General features: G+C 39.0%; 1 long non-coding RNA gene across 2 annotated transcripts; it reads left to right on the top strand.

The window, feature by feature from the left end:
• The first annotated feature begins 4,065 nt into the window (after positions 1 to 4,065).
• LOC103481156 (uncharacterized) lies at positions 4,066 to 13,381 on the top strand. Of its 2 annotated transcripts, none has more exons than XR_001776586.1 (3): positions 4,066 to 4,207; positions 5,539 to 5,658; positions 13,304 to 13,381. It is a non-coding gene; the product is annotated as an uncharacterized LOC103481156 (long non-coding RNA). The 2 variants fall into 2 exon arrangements; XR_536243.2 differs by having other exon boundaries at positions 5,536 to 5,658.
• Positions 13,382 to 19,068: the final 5,687 nt, after the last annotated feature.

Here is a 19,068-nt window from a genome sequence, read left to right as displayed (position 1 = left end):
ACAAGGTTTAAAAACATCAGTGCTGTAACAGTAAAACCAAGACAATTAATTTTTTGACCCGGACAGTTCTGGTTCTGAGGCCGTTCTTGCCAAATTCGATCTATTAAGTTATTCACCTCCAGTCGTCGTCAGGTATCGTTTTGCCCAAGTAGACAATCAAAACGCATTTCAAAAATGAGGTGACGGAGCAGCCTTAGTTCTCTGTTTGGATCTTTAATACTTTCGGTAATTTCTATGCACCTTAAGCACCGAGCGAGCAATTACTGGCTGACAGACTCATCAACAGAAAGCCAAAAAGACATCGTCTCCCTGCAAGTGAGCATGTGCTGACTTTTAGTTTAAGATTAGAGGAGACAGCTGTTGCGCTCCAGTGAACAATTATCGGTGATTGTCGCCGCTACAGCGACTATTAACCTTCGCCGTACGTGCGCCCGTCTGTGTCCGTGGGCAGGAACGAGTGTGTTCGAAGACGTGGCGCCGCAGAAGTGGGCCGGCGCTGCCGTTCCGACAGAAGAGCGAGCACAAAAGAAAAGAGAAAGGCAACAAGAGGAAACACAATAAAATTCTGTCCGCCGTACTGATAGGCAATCTGAGAATATGTGCATAACGAACCAATTATACCTCATCACAGCTGAATGGGAGTAAAAAGGCATCGGTGCATGAAATAGTCTATTATGATAAGAATTAAAATAGTCTATCAGCATCAGATCTGGAATAGTGTGGCGTGATAAGAGCTAAACAGTCAGAATGCGAATGCTGTACTCAATTGCATCCTTTGATTTATCCGTAAGGTTTCACATCAGGAGGAAAATGCCTGGCAGCGTGGCTCATTTAAAGCAGCCAAAACACGGCTTTGATCACATTACTCTGAGAAGAAAAGCAGAACCTTCACCGTTTCCACAGATTACATTTTTGAAGTATTTAACATGTAAGAGTAGGGGAAACTTTACTTCTGGAATGAAAAAGGCCCTATGAAACACACACACACACCCACAAAAATACAAAATACTTACATAATTATATTAAAAACCAAACTTTATCCAAAGCTGATGTTTTTTTTTTTTTAGTTTTATTTGCACTTTGAACTCAATTGAGTAGGATTTTGAATTAGTTAAGATTTAAAACCTTGATTGAAATGTTACATTTTTACTGCTTCTTTTTCCACATTTTAAAGTAAACAGGACACACTGTTATGTGTCCTGCCACATAGTGCCATTTATAGCATAATCAAGTAACAATGTTAACTTCAGTTGTTAGAAAAGTGTTGTACATATAAAATATGTACAACATATTGAAATTTGACTTCCTAAAAAGAAATTTGACTTCCTAATCTAATGTCATGAAATTGGGGCTGTGTCTCTTTATAAACTCCTGTTCTTTCTGAAACTCTGCCTTCCGGAAGTTATCACAATATCACTTGAACAAATCAAGGATACATTCCAGGTATGTTTTTGATAAAGAAATAACATTCTAACATGATGTAAAAGCTCAAAAAAGTTTATTTTACATAATAGTGCAACTTTAATGCAAATTTGGACTCTTGTTGCCATTCACTAGGATTAGCCCGGCAGGCTTTCATTCAGACCAGACAGTGAACAGAACAGAAGTTGTGAACGATGATACAGCTTTTTGATTTTCTGCGCTGCTTTAGAATTGTAGTCTGTCGGTACTTTAAGCGATGCTGGCGGAGGAAGTGACCGAAGCTGTTCGGTCCGTGTTGGTCACACCTTCAAAGACTGAATTAACATCAACAGCCGCCTCGTTTGGCTTGACATGTCTCTTTTTGCGGTGGAGGACGGTTGTTAATGGCAGGAAATTTCCGGTAAGCGTTTTATCGTCAAACTGGCAACGTCACGGACAAATATTAGTGATTGGGTAAACTTCAAAACAGAGGCCACGCCCCCAGGAAGCAATTGTTTCTTAATAGCCAAGAGTCCAGGTCCTCTGGGCGAAGTGAAGTGTAGAACAAGTGGTTGGTTTTTATCAGGCCAGCAAATCAACCAAGTTGCTTCAATGTGTCCAAAGTGGTGTACAAATGGAAGAGGTAGATGGTTTTAAAGGTTTTTTGAAAGAGAATCAGAAATAAAATCCGGCTCAACACAGATCACCTTATTAGATTTAATCTCAGTTTAAAGTAGGTAAGAATTTGGTACAATTTATGTGGCAAACAAAATTTCAGTTATTTAACTAATGTGCCTTGCAAAAAAAAAAGTCAGGAGTCATGAACTCTTTCACATTTTGTCACATTGCAACCAAACCACAAACTTCATAGTGTTGTACAGGAATATTAACACTAAAAGCTCATAAATACAAAACTAAAAAACTGTTGCACCGCTCAACATGACAGTTTGTCCTTGCATAGGAATTCAGCCCCATTTACCCTGATACCCATAAAAAATATCTACAGCAACCAACCGCCGTAAGCAGTGACCTAATTTGGGAAGTCAAGCTGTGTGATGTAATGTCAGTGTAACAGACGTAACACAGCCAGGTAAGGGACACATGAAATATGGAAGGTGTTCTTGTCAGATGAATCCAAAGTTAAACATTTGGATTCATCTGACTGCACACCATCCTGACTAAACGTGGCACAAAGTTTCTGCATGTTTACCCATGATAGATGCAATCTAGCTAATTGTCTCCAGTTGGAGAATGTAATGAAGATGTCTGAGTGCAACTTAAACATTTGCCTGACATAAAAGTCCTCAGGGAAAAGAAAAATACACAAAATATACGATATTAAATATTCCTCACCATGGACTGAAAAAGCGCTCGAAGTCGAGTCTGACTTTTTGTTTCCTGAACACTGGCTGGTATTGATAATCAGTCGGTGTGTGTATAGTCCCTCGGTGGTACCCAGATCGTTTCCATACAAAATAATTGTACAAATAGTTCAGAATGTAGCTTTAAATTTACATTATAGTCCAAAGGAAAAAAAAATATTAAATATATACTTTTTTTTTTTTTTTTTTACATTTTTGCATCTGGATACAATTTTCTCTTCAGCACAGCAATGATTCAAGAGACAGAGGAAAATGTTTCCTCCAGATTAAACATCTCCTCAGAGCGAGAGGAGCTTTGGGTCAGTATATCGTTAGTGTCTCTAAATAGATAAATAATGTGCAACTTACTCAAATACGTAATAAAGTGTGATATATATTCACACTACGTTATGTTTTCTCTACTCTGCTCACATCTTATTTCCAATAGACAAATTAAAAAAGGGTCCTAATTGTGTACTTCTTAAATTGTTCACTGCCAAATTTTTCTGTTACAAACAGCACTGGTCTTTGAGAATTCAACACTGTTTTCTGAGTGTAATTTTCATAAACACACATGTGTAAATGTGTAGATTTACTCTAATGTATGTATAATGCATGTATAATGTGTCATTTGACATTTTTTTATAGCAGTTTTTTATGATCTCTTTCAAACAGTCATAGTGGTAAAAGAAGCAGCATAAAGAGATTTGGACATAAAGGAGGAGCAACATTTGCTGAATCAGCTAATAATTTACAATAGGCTGTAAACGTATTAACAACGGAACAACTGCTTCCGTCTTTGTTGTCTTTTTGGTTAAAAAGAAAAACAGTAAATGGGGTAAGTGAAAAATCAAACAAGGTTAATAAACAGTTTTTTCAAAATGACTATTTTTAAATGAAATAACCTTATATGGCAGAAAAGACAAATGTCATGTTTTTCCAATATTATTGCATCAGTTGTAAAAATAAATTCTTAAATATATTCACACATTTGATGAAATTTAATCCAGGGTAAAATTTATCTTCATTCTTTCATCTCTGTACATAAAACTTTCACCATCCGCAAATTAAAAGTGTGTTTTAAAACAAAATATATATATACTTCTGGCAGTGTTGAGAAACTGGTCATTTCTAACAGTCATTGATGTATATTTTTTAAGGGTTTCAAACAAAAGACAGATTATTATAATCCCAGAATGGTTTCGGTCAGGGTGCCAGGCTAATTTACACCGACGTCAAACCCCTTGTTATAATGAAAATCTGTGCAAGGAACACATTAGATGGGTGTGTGTGTGTATGACTGTGTGTGATAGATGGCCACTCCGGCTCTGACAGATGCTGCAGAATCACTCAGCCACGCCGGCCCGGCTGGTTATCGGGGGCAACCCTGTAAATCTGACATTATAGGCTGTTGACAGGAGAAACGGTTGTTATCATAACCCACGGTGAGTTACGGGGAAACACACACATCCCTCGAGTTTCTGCCACGGCATGAATATGGCATTACGGGTTATGCACACACACGGACAGTGAGAATCAAGGTTACTATAGTTAACTGAAACGAACTGAAACTGACATGGAGAAAACATTTTTGTTAACTGAAATGAATAAATATGGAAGTTAACGGGGAAAAAACGATCCTAACTAGAGCTATATTGTGTGTTTGTAAAACTAAAATGTACTTATAGTATGTGTAGTACATTCAGTCTGTTGGCAACGCTTCTAAATGTTGAATTAAAATTAAGAGCTGCCTCATTTGGATCAGCACTTCTCTATTCACAGTGGAGGATGGTTGTTTACGGCACAGAAAATATCCGGTAAGCTGTCAAACTGGCGCACTGCATACGTCACGGGCAAACGTTGGCAAAAAAAAAAAAAAAAAAGAGTAAAACTTAAACAGAGTCTACACCTCCAGGAAGTAATTGTTTCTTAATATCTGAGAGCCCAGACCCCCAGAACGAAGCAAACAATGTAGAACAACGGTCTGGTTTTTACCAAGCTGGCAAATTGTTGTACTGTGTACTTATCCTGGCAGCACAAAATGATGACAACAGAAGTTTGGAGGAAACGCCAGAATTACTTGGTTGTTCAGCAACAATTGAATATGTGTTTTTTTTTAAATGTTATCATCTGTTGAGTATTTGATACCCAGTCAATGTGCACAAAATCTTAACAGTTTGACTTTTTGAATTCTATAACGAAAAATTAACCAACGTATGAAAAAAACAACTAATAAAAACTGAAAGAACTAAACCATATTTAGCTGTTAAAAATTGGCAAAGCCACTCTTAAAATAGCTGAATTAAACAAAATGGGAAAACAAAATAAGACTATAAGCCTTGTAGGTATACTGTGGTAAGAATATGTACGAAGAGGCTTTGAGAGACCGTGGGCCACGTCACGTAACAGCGAAGGTGTCCGTGTCGGTGCTGGCGGCGGGAAGCGGGTCTATCTCTGTGTTTTGTGTACTGCGATAGAGTTAAGTGATGAGTGTGGGAAACCCCGAGACGAGCAGGTCACAGGAAACAAGATATCTTACCTGGCCCTCGCTAAGCTGCACCATGAAATCATCTGTACCCTCATACACACACACACACACACATCCAAACCCCAACTTTCACAATCCGCCATGCTTCCACCGTTATTTTCACAGTTTCAACTTTTTTCGAAAACCGTTTTCTCTCTCTCTCTCTCCCTTTCTCTTTTTTTTGGTGTGCGTCCATCTTCTGATTTGTTTTTCTATCTTTCTTCCCCTTCTCTCTGGGTGTTCTAGTAGTAATGGACTGTGCTGTGGGAGCAGCAGGAATGGCCATTACCATCCACGGATCACTGGCAGAGTGGACACAGATGAGAGAGAGAGAGACAGAAAGGGTGGAAGGAGGTGGAGGTCAAAAAGGTACCAGGGAAAGGGGAAAAAAGACGTGAAGACGGGAGCGTAATGACATGCTCTTATTATAATGAAGTCATTCTGCAGTGATTGTGATGACGGAGGATTTCTAAGTCGTAGCTTTGTTAAACCACTTGAAGGATCTGATGCAAATGTAGCCTCTCTCCCTCTGAGACGCGCTGCTGCATGTGATGCATTTCTCTTCCTGTGACAGGATGTGGATGGAAAATCTAAACGAGGATAAAAAAAATCAAAAGAAACAGAATTACTGGTGCTAAAAGAAAAGATTCATGTAGGTGCTTCATTCAGAACTGACCTACCTGGTCTGATTCTCACTGATGACCAATGACCTATACTGGCAACATTGGGAGATTGCCAGTATTTGGCTCTGCAATGCAAGCGAATGACTGATAAAATGATTCCGTCACATCTTTCACAGATTGTATTTCTATATTCATTAATCATTAATTTCATTAAAAAAATTAATGATTTTTAAAAATCATATTCATTAATCACGTGGGGGAAAAAAAAGAAAACATTTGCTGTGGGAGGCAAAAAAAAGTGTAATTAAAGCTGCAAAAATTTATGTTTTTTCATTTTGTTACAACTTGTGACAGTATCATAAGAGACAAATAATTTGTGAAAAAAAAAAATCTAGCTCCTCGTCCTCAATTTTCCATCTTTCTTGAGCTCTTCCCAGTGCTCACAATGCTAACTAGAAACAACCAATCAGAGCCAGGAGGAGGGTCTTAGTGCCTTCAATGATGCTTGTGTAAGTGCAGTTCACACCCCCCCCCCCCTTACTCAGCTACACTACAGCTTCTTTGTTACAGCACCTGATGGCTAACTAACATGAATGCAGAGGCCATTAGCTTTGTTGAGCAGCGACCGTGTGATTGACCAAACACCTGCACCAACCATCCAGGTCCATTATTAATCACAATATTTTTTCATTCACCAATTTTTCACACAATCTATAATTTACTTCCAATAATTCCAGGATGGTCTCTTGTCTAATGTCACAACTTTGCTGTGTTTTTGTACGTTGTTGTCGATCTACAAGATTTGCACCATGTCTTTGTTTTTTGTCCCAAAATATTTTTTTTGTTCTGTCTTGTTCGCAATTTTCAACATTTCCTTCCACTGACAAGTGCTGAATTCAACTGTTACCGCCAAGAAAGTCTAATCAGATGTTTTTTCAACTCTTAATGTCCTTCCAAGCTATGAAACTGAGCTCCTCGTCTCTATTACAGTTTTAGTCGCTCTTATTTTCTTCTTGTTTTTATCTGGGGGGTAAAAAAAAAACGGTCAGTAACAAAAAAAAAAAATGCACATTTTTCCTCATCCAACTTTAAAACGACAGATATGACATTTAATTTGTGAATCTCTTGGGAATCCTTTTTAGTCTTGACACTTTATGTGTTAGTTTCCCCCAGTCTCATCAAAATGTACTTAAATCTACTTAAAGTCAAAGGACTTTCACAGCATGAGAAACTGTTTATCAGACCACACATAAGCATTAATATCACTCATTGTGAGGAAAGCATAACAAAACATAGCAGGTCTCAATATCTTTGTTCCATGCCAAGTTGTGGTAATGGACATAAAGCTGGAAGTAACACTGAAAAAAATTTTCCCACAGCAATAATCTGGTAGATTTGGTGAGGATTTTTCATATTCACATCACACATGTTTACATCTCTGGAGCAAATAAAATCTGTTCTTCTGTTCTTTTTGTCATACAGTGATTATGAAAGCAATGTCGTTCTGGTAGTAAACAGAGTAGAGGGCACTCACTTTAAAGAGAAAGGAAGAAAAAAATATGTAATAGTTTTTTTGGGCTTTAAAAACAAAAAAGCTCTTTGATAATTTGTTTCAGTTAAGTTTGCTTTAATATCGTCAAGATTAATTCTCAAAAAATTCAAAAATAGCCTTATCAGCTGAGTCTGACCCACTGTGGATTATTTTTCATGTGATACAAATAAATTGACGAAAGGCATCTATTGCCAGGTTGCGTGTTGTAAAAAATATACCGTTAGCATACATCACATATCCTCCCATTTAGCATGCTAAATTAGTTTATATCCACCTTTTTCTGTATCCCATAATTCTTTGCATGAATTTGCAGTTCCAGACCAGTATTATATGATATAATATATGCGAAAACATTCTCTCACAGAACAAATATGGATAAAATATGTGGGAATATCAAAGTTTGTCGATATTCTGCTAATATAAGATAAACAAAAAAACAATTGTGGTGTTTCCATTAAATAAAAAATGAAACTAAAATCACACGTGAATAAGCTGGTTCATGCAATAAGTCATTAAAATTGAGGCAGCGACGGATGCAAACCGTCAGAGGAGACTTCGGCTTCTTATTCAGGCGTTGGAGCAACAAGGCCCTACATACGTTTTGGCGAAATTGTAGTCGTCAATTTCACAGAAAGGTTATGGATTTGACACATTTAAATGACAACTTTTTATGAACTGAGTCACGCTGTGGGAGTTCTGGTCCAGCCAGCTGCACATTGTCTGAAAAACAAAAACAAACCATCATCCTTCAGCTACTTTTTGTCGTCTTCTTTGATGTTTTGGTCAGTAGTAACATCCGGTTGTTGATCATGTGACTTGTGTGATGCAAAAAAGTGTCTCCAAAAAGTTTTGCGAAATACATCTATTTCAGTAAAAAAAAAAAAAAAAACTCACCTTGTTTTTCCTTATTGAAAAACATGTTTTTTGGGTGCGTTTCTATTAAGCAAGTTTGTTTTTGTAATTTCATGATTAATGGAAACGCTGCTACTGTGTCGCTAGATGTGTTTCCATTTCAAATGTGCACAAAACTTTGCTGCTTTTCCGCTAATGTTGAAAAAACACAATTTTGCAATTGCAGCGTTTCCATTAAAGAGAAAAAGTTGAAAATTACACGTGAATAAGTTTGCTCACACAATAATTTGCTACAAAACATGCCGCGCATACCACTTCCTGTCGTCTTCTTCACCTTTTTCTTCAATAGTAACGTTCAGGTGTTTCCCACTGCCGTTTGGCGAAATACGCCCATTTCATTTTTTTTTAAGAAAAACTACCTCATTTTAAACTTTATTTAAAAATGTGTTTGTAATGAAAATGCAGCTATTTTCTTGTCAAGAAGGACAAGACACTCTTGTACCTAACAGTCTTTTTAGAAAGGAAAGTAAGTTCAAAACATCCACTAGCCAAGCTGGAGTTTGAGGGTCACAAGGAAATAAGTGCAAAATTTGCAAATGGCACAACAACAAAAAAGAAGAAACAAACTTCCAAAAACATTCCACATCCAAAAAGTAACGCCGTAATGAGAGGACTTGTGCAGTCCTTGTCATTCTGGGCTCTAGCGTGAGCCACAGCAGTGTGGCAGGTTGTTTCAGCACTGACCTTTTTGTTGTAACACCTCACACACACACACACACACACACACACCACCACCAACCCCCAGTATAAAGGGAAGTGCCACACAAAGAGCTCTATTAACAGAGAAAGCAGATATAATGGGGAAACAAGATGGGCCTGTAATGGGGACAGGCAGGGCTGTCAGCATGCATAATGTAACAGTCATGTTAAAACAACACTGGGCTCTGTGCGCTCCTCCCCCCCCCCCACCCCTTCAAACACACACTCACACACACGGAAATCGTAGCAGCCCAATATGAAAAACCCAAGTTATTAATTCATAGACCGGTCTTCATCTTTGAAATATTCTCCAAGCACAGTGCACATTTCTCTTGCAAGGATGGGAATCATTGTTGTGTGTAATTATGGAGACAATGTTCTGAGGGATTATCAAAGAAGTAAGGGGGGAGGGGGGGAGATAAGAAAGAGGCAGATGAAGAGGGTGCGGGGGACTAGAAGAAAAGGAAGTGGAAGGGGATGGAGAGGTAGTGAGAAGACAGAGACGAGGATGGAGAGAGGAGGAGAAAAGATTACCCCTTCTCTGTTTGTTAAACTAACGCCGCCACTCCCTTCGTTCTCCTCCCTCGTTCCTGCGCTCGCTGTATTAGCATGATAAAGACGTGGTGAAATAGGGCAGCCGGCAGGTCTTTGGACACGGAAACAATGCTATCGCCAGAACAGGCGTCTGTACAGCCACCGAGGGACTATACACACACCGACTCTCGCGCACAAACATACATGTACCCGCCGATATAAACCCAAACATGTAAACACACACAGAACTGTGGATTACAATGCCCAAGAGGATTTGAACAATCCAAGGTAGCGTACGGTAAAGTCTCCAGGCTGACTTCTGAACACGACTGCAGGTGTGCCTCGTTTTGGATTTCCATTTGTGCTTTGAAAAAAATGTCTCCCTTCCAGAAAAATCAGAATGGGAATTCATTATCAACTCTTATATGTATCTCAATAAATCATTCTAGTCACAATTAAAACTCGCTGTATGAGTAGGTGGACTTGTGCTAAGCTGCTCTTCAATTCTGTCCAGTGTTAAAGGGGCAGTATTGTGTTTTTCAGGCACGTAGTATCATCTTATAGCACAATCAAGTAACTATGTTACTTTCAGTAGTTATAAAAATGTTGTACATGTCAAATATTAATTAAAAGTAGTTTGACTTCATTGTTTATTGCTTTGAAATTGGGCCTCTGTCTCTTTAAAAACTCCTGTTCTTTCTGAAACTCCGCCTGCAGGAAGTCATCACAAGATTACTCCGCTATTAACCCTTTAGCAACATTTTTACCAGCGCTTCACTGAGAAGTAGCTCCTATAATGAGCTACTTCACTGAGAAGTAGCTCCTATAATGAGCTCAAGAGATGTGCAATACCACCAGATGTTTGCTAATTGGTGCTAGCTTTTGAAGGTGCTGAGTGGGGAATGCTGCTCTGTGAGGCGGAAACTGCAGCTCAGAGGAGGAGCTTTGGGTCAAAGGCGGAGCTAGGCAAATTCAGGCATTTTTGCATAGCTGAATGGTTGCCACGGGAGATTAAAGGATTTCTCAAACGTGCATGAAAGAATCAAGGCAATGTGGGTGTCGGGTTGTGGAGGCACCAGAGAGGGAAAGGACCCAGCCACTTGGGTCAGCTCTTCTAGGAGAAGAGGCCAGCCGAGAAACATAGACCCTCCGCCGTGTCCTGAGTTTGCCTCTTGGTCTCTTCCTGGTGAGATGTGCCCAGGACTCCTCACCAGAGGTCTAGTAAGCATCCTCTCTAGATACCCGAGCCACCTCAACTGGCTGCTCTTGATGTGGAGGAGCAGCAACTCTATTCCGAGATCCTCCCGGATGATCAAGCTTCCCACCCTGTCTCTAAGGTCCTAGACACTCTGAGGGCACCCACAATCTTTTCTTTTGGTCACAACCCAAAGCTAATCACCATAGATGAGGGTAGGAACACAGATCGACTGATAAATTGAGAGTTTTGCCTATTGACTCAGCTCTCTCTTCACCACGACAGATTGGTACAGTGCCCCCTTCACAGCAAATGCCACACCAACCAATCTACTGCTCCATTTTAACCCAAAGAAGGCACTCTAACCTTTTCTGACTCAGGACAATATCCTCGGATTTAGAGGCACTGATCTTCATTCACTCCGCTACAAACTGCTCCAGCTAAACTTGGCAATCACGCCAAGACGAACCCAACAGGACCACTAAAACAGATCCCCTCAACATCATGGAAAGTAGAAGGGTTGGATAACATTTGCATCATAAACGAATCACTCGAGTTCGTTTGAAACCAATCCAAAACCACCTCTTCCAAACGGTGTTGTTAGGGCTGCTTTGATCCACACCCTGGTGCTGAATTCAGATTTACACAAATGGACCTCACTAAGGAGATCACTCTTAGAAGAACCAGTAGAACTGGTAGAAGAACCAGTTAGATTTTTTTTTTGTTTATAAACTAGTATGAAAACACCCAAGTTTATAAACAAGAGATTAAAACTTGAGTTTGAGTATTCATGACATTAACAGTGGTGAATAAAATATATTTTCAGAGAATACAATTTTGTCCCACTTTCTAGTAGATTTTTGCTTAAGAATCTTTCTTATCCATCCAAAACTTGTATTGTTATTTATTAATAACTATATTTTCGGGGGAAATCAACTTCATCCAAGTAAAAACCCTCACACACATAAGTGAACACAATCCTCTCCTTTATGGATGGTGCATTTCCACAGATCTGTAACTTCCTGTGGGTCAGACACGGAGCCACGGCCCTGTGGGACAGCAGGCCACCCCGCCAGCGGAGCCAAAAACCGAGGCTCAATTCTCCGTTCGCCTTCCCCTCTTTTTCTAAAGAAACAAAAAAACAGTACGGGTCACAGAAGGTATACATGAAAACCTGACCAGCAGTGCACACAGTGGCACGCTGCACCGGTCAGAATGTAAACAGACGATATGGAGCAGCATGGATCACATGCAGCTCGTCAGGCTGTGATGGTCAGCCAGCCAAAACTCACACTCGGTTCACTCATCACATTCACACACAGGGACACATTTTCCATGAAGAAAAAAACTGGAAGAAATAAAAGAGATGTAAAAATAAACTGCTCATGTGTTAGCATACACAGAAAAATGTTATGTTCAGATTCACAGGATCCACTCAGTGAACTGCAGTGTCAACAAGATTTTGGATTATTTTACTTTAACCCCTTAATTTCCACCTTCAAAATGATTACATGTAAGTCAATAGCTGCATTTCTGTTGACCTTAAAGTTGCACAAATTGTAATCATGAAAGCAAATTTGCTTGATGAAAACACTGCAATTTTGTCTTGTTTGGATGAAAAAAAAAGTTTTGGCGGTAGAAAGAGGTGTTTTTCTTTGGCTTTATTGAAATTGGTTTATTTCGCAAAACTGCAATGGAAACATTTCTGACATTGAACAAAGAACTCAAAACCAAAGTGACAGACCAGAACCAAAGTCCTTCATATGACATGACTGGCCCAGAAACTTTATTTTCAAATTGTACAAATAAATCAGCTCATAAAACCTGTTGTCGCAGCTATGTGACTGTAACTCTAATTTGGCTACTGAATTTCATTTAAAGGGGCAGTTGTCATGATTTCAGTTCAGTTACTCCCTCTCCCTCTCTAGCTGATTTAAATAGCTGCTCATCACATACCTACTCAATGACTGATGCCTTCAAGCCCTGATTCATGTTCAAGGGGTTTCTGGTTTTTGAGCCTGCCTGCTTCTGATTATTGTTTTTGCCTAGTTCTTGCTGGCATTTGACTCCGTCTCCAGTCTAGTGTATTTTGGATTTTCCTTGCCTGAGACCCTGGACCGTTTTTGACTACAAAACATTGGATGGTGGATGTTTTACTCTGTTTGAAGACTTGAGGCCCTCAAACCCTCCAATTCTCTGCTCAACCTACTGTAGTGGAAAATTTTAAGGTTACTATATGATTATGAGTAAAACAAGTCGATAACTTTATTGTAATATCCAGGCCAGAGAAACAGCTTCAGAAGACTTTCCCATGAGCACATGCATTGCCCAAGAATTGCTTTACTCATAATCAGATATGATGATGTAACCTTAAAAATTTTCCACTACGCAACCTTCCCAAGGCTGGATTCTCAGCCCCTGCAGACCCCCTCATTCCTGGTTAATCTCTTTTTGTTTCTCTCTGATCGTCATTCACTCAACTCTGTTTTTGTGTTCCAGAGCCGCCAGTGCAGCCATATCTATCAGGGCAACTTCAACACCATCACATTGTGTCTAATAAACCTTTTGGTAACCATACCCCTTATCTTGGCTGTTGGGTTCTGGCTCATTTGCTGAAACGTTACAGGTAATATTATGTATTTTAAAGGCACATATTACTACTTTATTGCACAATCAAGAAACTATGTCACCTTCAGTAGTTATGAAAATTGTATTTGTATATGAAATATGACTTAAAATAAATTTGACTTTGTAATTTAATGCTGTGAAACTGGACTTGTCTCTTTAAAAAAAGACACACAAACAACAACAATGTAGAACAAACAAAGGCATAAGAAATTCTGCAAAGACTAAAAAGATTTTGGTCAATCAAGTAACTGTTCAGTGTTATGTCTATTAAATATCACAAAAAAATTACTTTGTTATAAAGCCTTGAAATTGAGCCTCTGTCTTTTAGAAATTCATGCTCTTTCTGAAACTCCGCCTCCAGGAAGTCATCACAACATTGTTGCTCTATTAACCCTTTAAAAAAGTTTTTACCAGCGTTATTCTGAAATGTGGTTTATATAAAGAGCTGAGCAGTTGGTCAGTTTTACCAAATGTCTGCTAATTAGTGCTGGCTAGTCTGAAAGAGCTAAGTAGGGGAGAGCTATTCTGAGAGGAAGCTTGGAAACTACAACTCTGAGGAGGAGCTTTGACCCTGAAGGCGGAGCTAGGTCCACCCAAGCATTTTGAACAGTTGAACGGTGATTAAAGGATTAAAGGATTTCTCAAACATGCAGGAAAGAATCAAAGCAACACTCCAGGTATGTTTTTAATGAGGGAATAACATAACATGATGTGACGCTCAAAGTCCATTTTACATAATATTTCTCTTTTAAAGCTGAAATGTTGCTGAACCCTTATTGGTCTACATATCTTTGAATACAAGAGTCATACGGAGTTGTCCATATCTTATTAGCATATATTTTTAGCCTAAAAAAATGTTTAAATGACAGTTTGGCTAATAAAAAAATTACAAAAAGTTTACAAAAGTTATCAAGAGTCACACAAAAATACAAATACCTCACAGGTTCTCTTTTTTTAACAAAATTTGCACCTAGTTTGCTGTACCACTCCGAGTCGAGGTGTATGTTTATGTGGGAAAAGGGAAAAAAGGTATTAAAGTGTGATAATTGGCGATCACATCCCAAACACCTGTCATAGACCATTCATCACACAGCACGTCCCTTCATACACACACACACGTTTCAGATTATCCGTCTCTGATTCGCTCTCGTGTTCGCACAAAGAGCTTGTTCTGCCTGCGTTGTATCAGGTGCGTGTACACAAACGCACAACGTTCACACGCAAACTGCCAGAAAACATGTAACCGGTAAGTCCCAGAGCGTGGAGTATATCAGACAGGAATTACAGCTGTCATTATCACATGTAAAGAGGTTTGCACACACACACACTCACGCATGCACACACACACACACATGCACATGTAAAAAGCCTTTTTCTTTCACAGACATTGTGAATGACACGTCGCACGAGCAAAACACTGACAAAATAAATTCAAACATCTCTCAGCTCTGTGATTGTGGTAAACTGAAACGCATCAAACATACATTATGCAGCATATGCAAACTACTTCTGCCAATCATGCACACATCCCTAATCCATTTTTTCTACCCTTCCACCAATCTTCTCCTTTTTCCCTCAATCCTCTTTTAAGGCTCTTTCTCCAGCCTCGATTTCGGTCCCTTGTTCTCCGTCTCACGATTGGTTTTGTGTTTTCGTATCCATTTCATATGGATTCTGGAAGGAGGCAAGCAGATTGTTTTAAACTGTGATTGCGATAAAAGCTCAGATATCACTCTCCTGGAGCGCTAACTGGAACTTAATAAGCCACGTTAAGCTGTATTAATCATGTGGGTTTGCTCACAAGAGAAACACATTTTACACACTGTGTTGGTGTAGATATTCCAGGTTATAGTAAGACGATTCAGCTGTCACCCAAAGAAATTTTTCAGCTTTAGTATTGTAAGTTTTCCAGGCACATAAAGTCATTTTATAGCATGATCAAGTAACTATTTTAATGTCAGTTATAAAAATGCTGTTTATGTCAAATATGACTTAAAAGAAATTTGGCTACCTAGTTCAACGCCTTGAAATTGGGCATCTGTCTCTTTAAAAGTCTATGTAAAGCCCCCCCGGAAAACGTCCCAGTTAAACGAATCTATATCTAGGGGTGTGAGAATCCTTGTTAAATGACATCTTAACTAAAACTCTGAGGTTTGAGACGTTTAACTGAAGTCCTACAAGGGGTGCGGGTTTTAATGTTTTTATCTTTAACTTTTTTTAAAATTCTCTTTGTCTTTCTGTTTATTCACTGTCACATGCTGTTTTTATTTCAATTATGTAAAGTACTTTGAAATGCCTTGGTGTTGAAATGTGCTATACAAATAAAATTTGATTGATTGATTGATTGATTGATTGATTGATTGATTGATTGATTGATTGATTGATTGATTGATTGATTGAATGAAAACTTTCTGAAACTCCACCTCCAGGAAGTCATCACAACCGTTTGTGATGCCTGGGTGTGCTGGGTCCATCCAGGCGTTTTACACAGCTGGATGGATTTGAATTGAAAGAATCAAGGCAACACTCCACATTTACTCCTCTATTAACCCTTTAACAACATTTTAGCCAATGTTTCATTGAGAAGTAGCTCATATAAAGAGGTCAGAGCTGACCGCATTATAGGAGGTCATTAGCTCTAATGATCAGTTCTGCCAGGTGTTTACTAATTGCTGCTGGCTAGTCTGAAGGAGTTGAGTGGGAGAGTTGCAGGGGAGAGCTGCTCTGTGAGGCGGAACCTTGGAAACTGCAGCTCAGAGGTGGAGCTTCGTCCACAAAGGCGGGGCTGGGTCCACCCAGGCGTTTTACATAGCTGGATGGATTTGAATTGAAAGAATCAAGGCAACACTCCAGGTATGCTTTTGATGAGAAAATAACATAAAATGATGTAAATCTCAAATTACATAATACTAACCCTTTAAAATTACCCCACACAATATGCCATTTACTCCTTATTCCATCATAACGTTTTTGCATCCAATATTAAAAACACAGCAATGGAACTCATTTCTGCTATATGATAAAATCTCAACATGTGGGAAAATGGTACCCATTTGAATATGCACAGTGTAATAAACAGATGTGTACCTCTGGGATAATCCAGCACAATGTGAAAGTGGGGCTCTCGTCTGAACAGGACACTAATTTTACCTGGAGTTTTGAGTTTCGCATCTAAAAACAAACTTGAGTTCTTTCTCCTGGGACGGGGCCCTGCTGACAACTATTTATCTGACCTCTGAACTTTGGGTTCCTTGATTGTGAGAACCAAGTTCATGTCTGTTTACATAGCAAATCTGCAATAGGAAATTACGAACGAAGGGGAAATTCACGAAGGATTAAGAGAAAGAAAACATATGGAAACAAAGAGAACAGGTGAAGTCTACACGTTTGGCTGGATGAGAGAGGAAGACGGAAGGTAAGAGTCAGTGGCAGCAGGGATGAAAGACGGATGGTTTGTGGTGGAAGTGAGTGAATAAAAGGGGAAGAAATAATTCTTCTTTGGAGTCCCAGTGAGGACATAATCAACTGCTTTTACCTGGGGACAGATTGGCCACTGCCTCACTGCAAATGTGTGCTAAACAAATGAATGGAAGCCTGTTGCATTTATTATTATCCCTTTTATAGTCGTTGTACAATAAGATTTTCTGTATTTCTGTGTTACATATGCAAAGGTGGCATTAAACAAAGGAATCCAATACAAGGGTTAGATTATGTTAGCTAGGATGTTTTTAAAGGCCAAAAATCTGAAAGCTGCCAATGTGAATTCAGGTACAGTTCAGTTCTTTTATTGTATTTTTATGTGTCTGGTCATATCCAATAAATTAAAAAAATGTGTGTCAAAAAGGCTTGACAGATTAAAAAAAACCTTTCAAACCTTTAAGTAGATGTTAAACACACATTTTATTGAACCCACATTACTTTATTAGAAATGTTTTATTGATCTGTCGTGTTTTCATCAGCTGTAATCTGAAAAATCATCCAAGAGAACAGAAATAAAGGCTTGAAAACATCAGTCTGTGTGAAATTAATCTATATAATGAGTTTCACAAATTGAAATAATTTAACTTTTCAATAGGAATAAAGAGAGGCTCCCTTTTAATATTGTTGAAAAGCGGCCATTTTGAGAAACGCTGCAAACATTTGACACCCAAGTAGTTTGTTTGAACTGCCTGCCCCTTTTGCCTGTTTTCTGTGGCTAAGATGAATTCTTTTTTTTTCTAAATGCAATTTTGATTACGGAGACGTCAATCCGTTTTAATTGTTGTTGTTGCGGTGGTTTCGTTTGTTTATTTTGAACTGGAGGTAAACAACATGGACTTTGAATTCTATCACAATATTTTTGCGGCACCACATCTCCAATAACATCAGTTTTGTTTTTTAACATTAATGCAGATTTATCAAGACAACAATAAATAAAAATTCTTATCACAATAAGAAATCTCCACAATAAATATGATAAATGAACACACCTATTTTGGATATTTAAAATGTTTTCCAGGTCCAGTGTTTAATGTTCTTAAAAGTGAACGTTTCTTTTTACCTTCAAGTGGGTATACTTGAATTAATAAGCCATTATTATTATAATTATTATAATTATTATTACTATTATTATACGAGTTGAAAATGGTCTCAAATTGACAATATTATTGTTCATCACAATCATTTCTGGGACAACTTATCCTTTAATAAAATGTGTTATTTGTGCTCAGTTACGTTCCACTGCTATAACCACAGTTTTACAGTGAACCATCAGAGCAGATCTAATGTATTAACTTGGCTCAAAACGTTTTCCTGTGACCTGTGCCGGGTTGCCATGTCTGCACGGTGGTGCCCCTCCTCTTCTCAGCTTCCTCTCATCCTCCCTGCTGAAGGTGAAAGGTCGGGAAGACTTCGGAAGCGTCTTGTGTGGTGATGTTTGGGACGCGCGGGAGGGGGTAATGTTACCCTCCTCCAGAGGGACATCACCTAACACACAGCGCATGTCAGCACACAAAACTCTCAAGATACACACCTAACGACCTGACAGGCTGGTCAGTCTGCGTCGGAGAACTAATTGTTTTTAGATGAGGCAACTTGAGGAGAGGCTCCGGAAAGGGAGGACGGACAGCAAAGGACTGCGGCCGTAAATTAAAGACGTCCCGGATATTTGGTTTCCACGTGGGTTAAAATGAGAAAACGGCAAACACTTCTTTTTTTTTTTTTTCTGGATGCCTCTTAACTCGACCACACGTACAGACACAACTCGTCCCCAAAATAAAAAAGTATTGTGATGCATGCTTTGAAGTGTCCAGCAGTCCGTCCAGCGGGGGGGAGGGAAAAAAAAAAACTTCAATGATACCCAATTCAGAGAGCCACTCTGCAAAACAAACCACTCAATAAGCTGGAGGTAATGGAGACTTGCAGGTCAGGCTTTACAGCAATATCATTACCGCACACAAAAGCACACGCACCACACTTCCACTCCCATTGTCTGGGCAATACTTATTAGCGCCCGTGCTAACAGTTTGTCCATAAGTGACCTTAATTAAGTGGCTGGCACCATTAGCTTGCAGAGCTAAGAGGCTAAGAGCCATACATCTGCATGTGAATGTGTGTTTTTTATGATAATGGCTTTGTTGAGGTGTGTACCGGAATAC

This window comes from Poecilia reticulata, linkage group LG1 (assembly GCF_000633615.1).
Source record: "Poecilia reticulata strain Guanapo linkage group LG1, Guppy_female_1.0+MT, whole genome shotgun sequence".
Classification (NCBI taxonomy): Eukaryota; Metazoa; Chordata; class Actinopteri; order Cyprinodontiformes; family Poeciliidae; genus Poecilia; species Poecilia reticulata.
The sequence above is the reverse complement of the archived record's forward strand: the minus strand, read 5'-3'. Positions and strand labels throughout refer to the sequence as shown.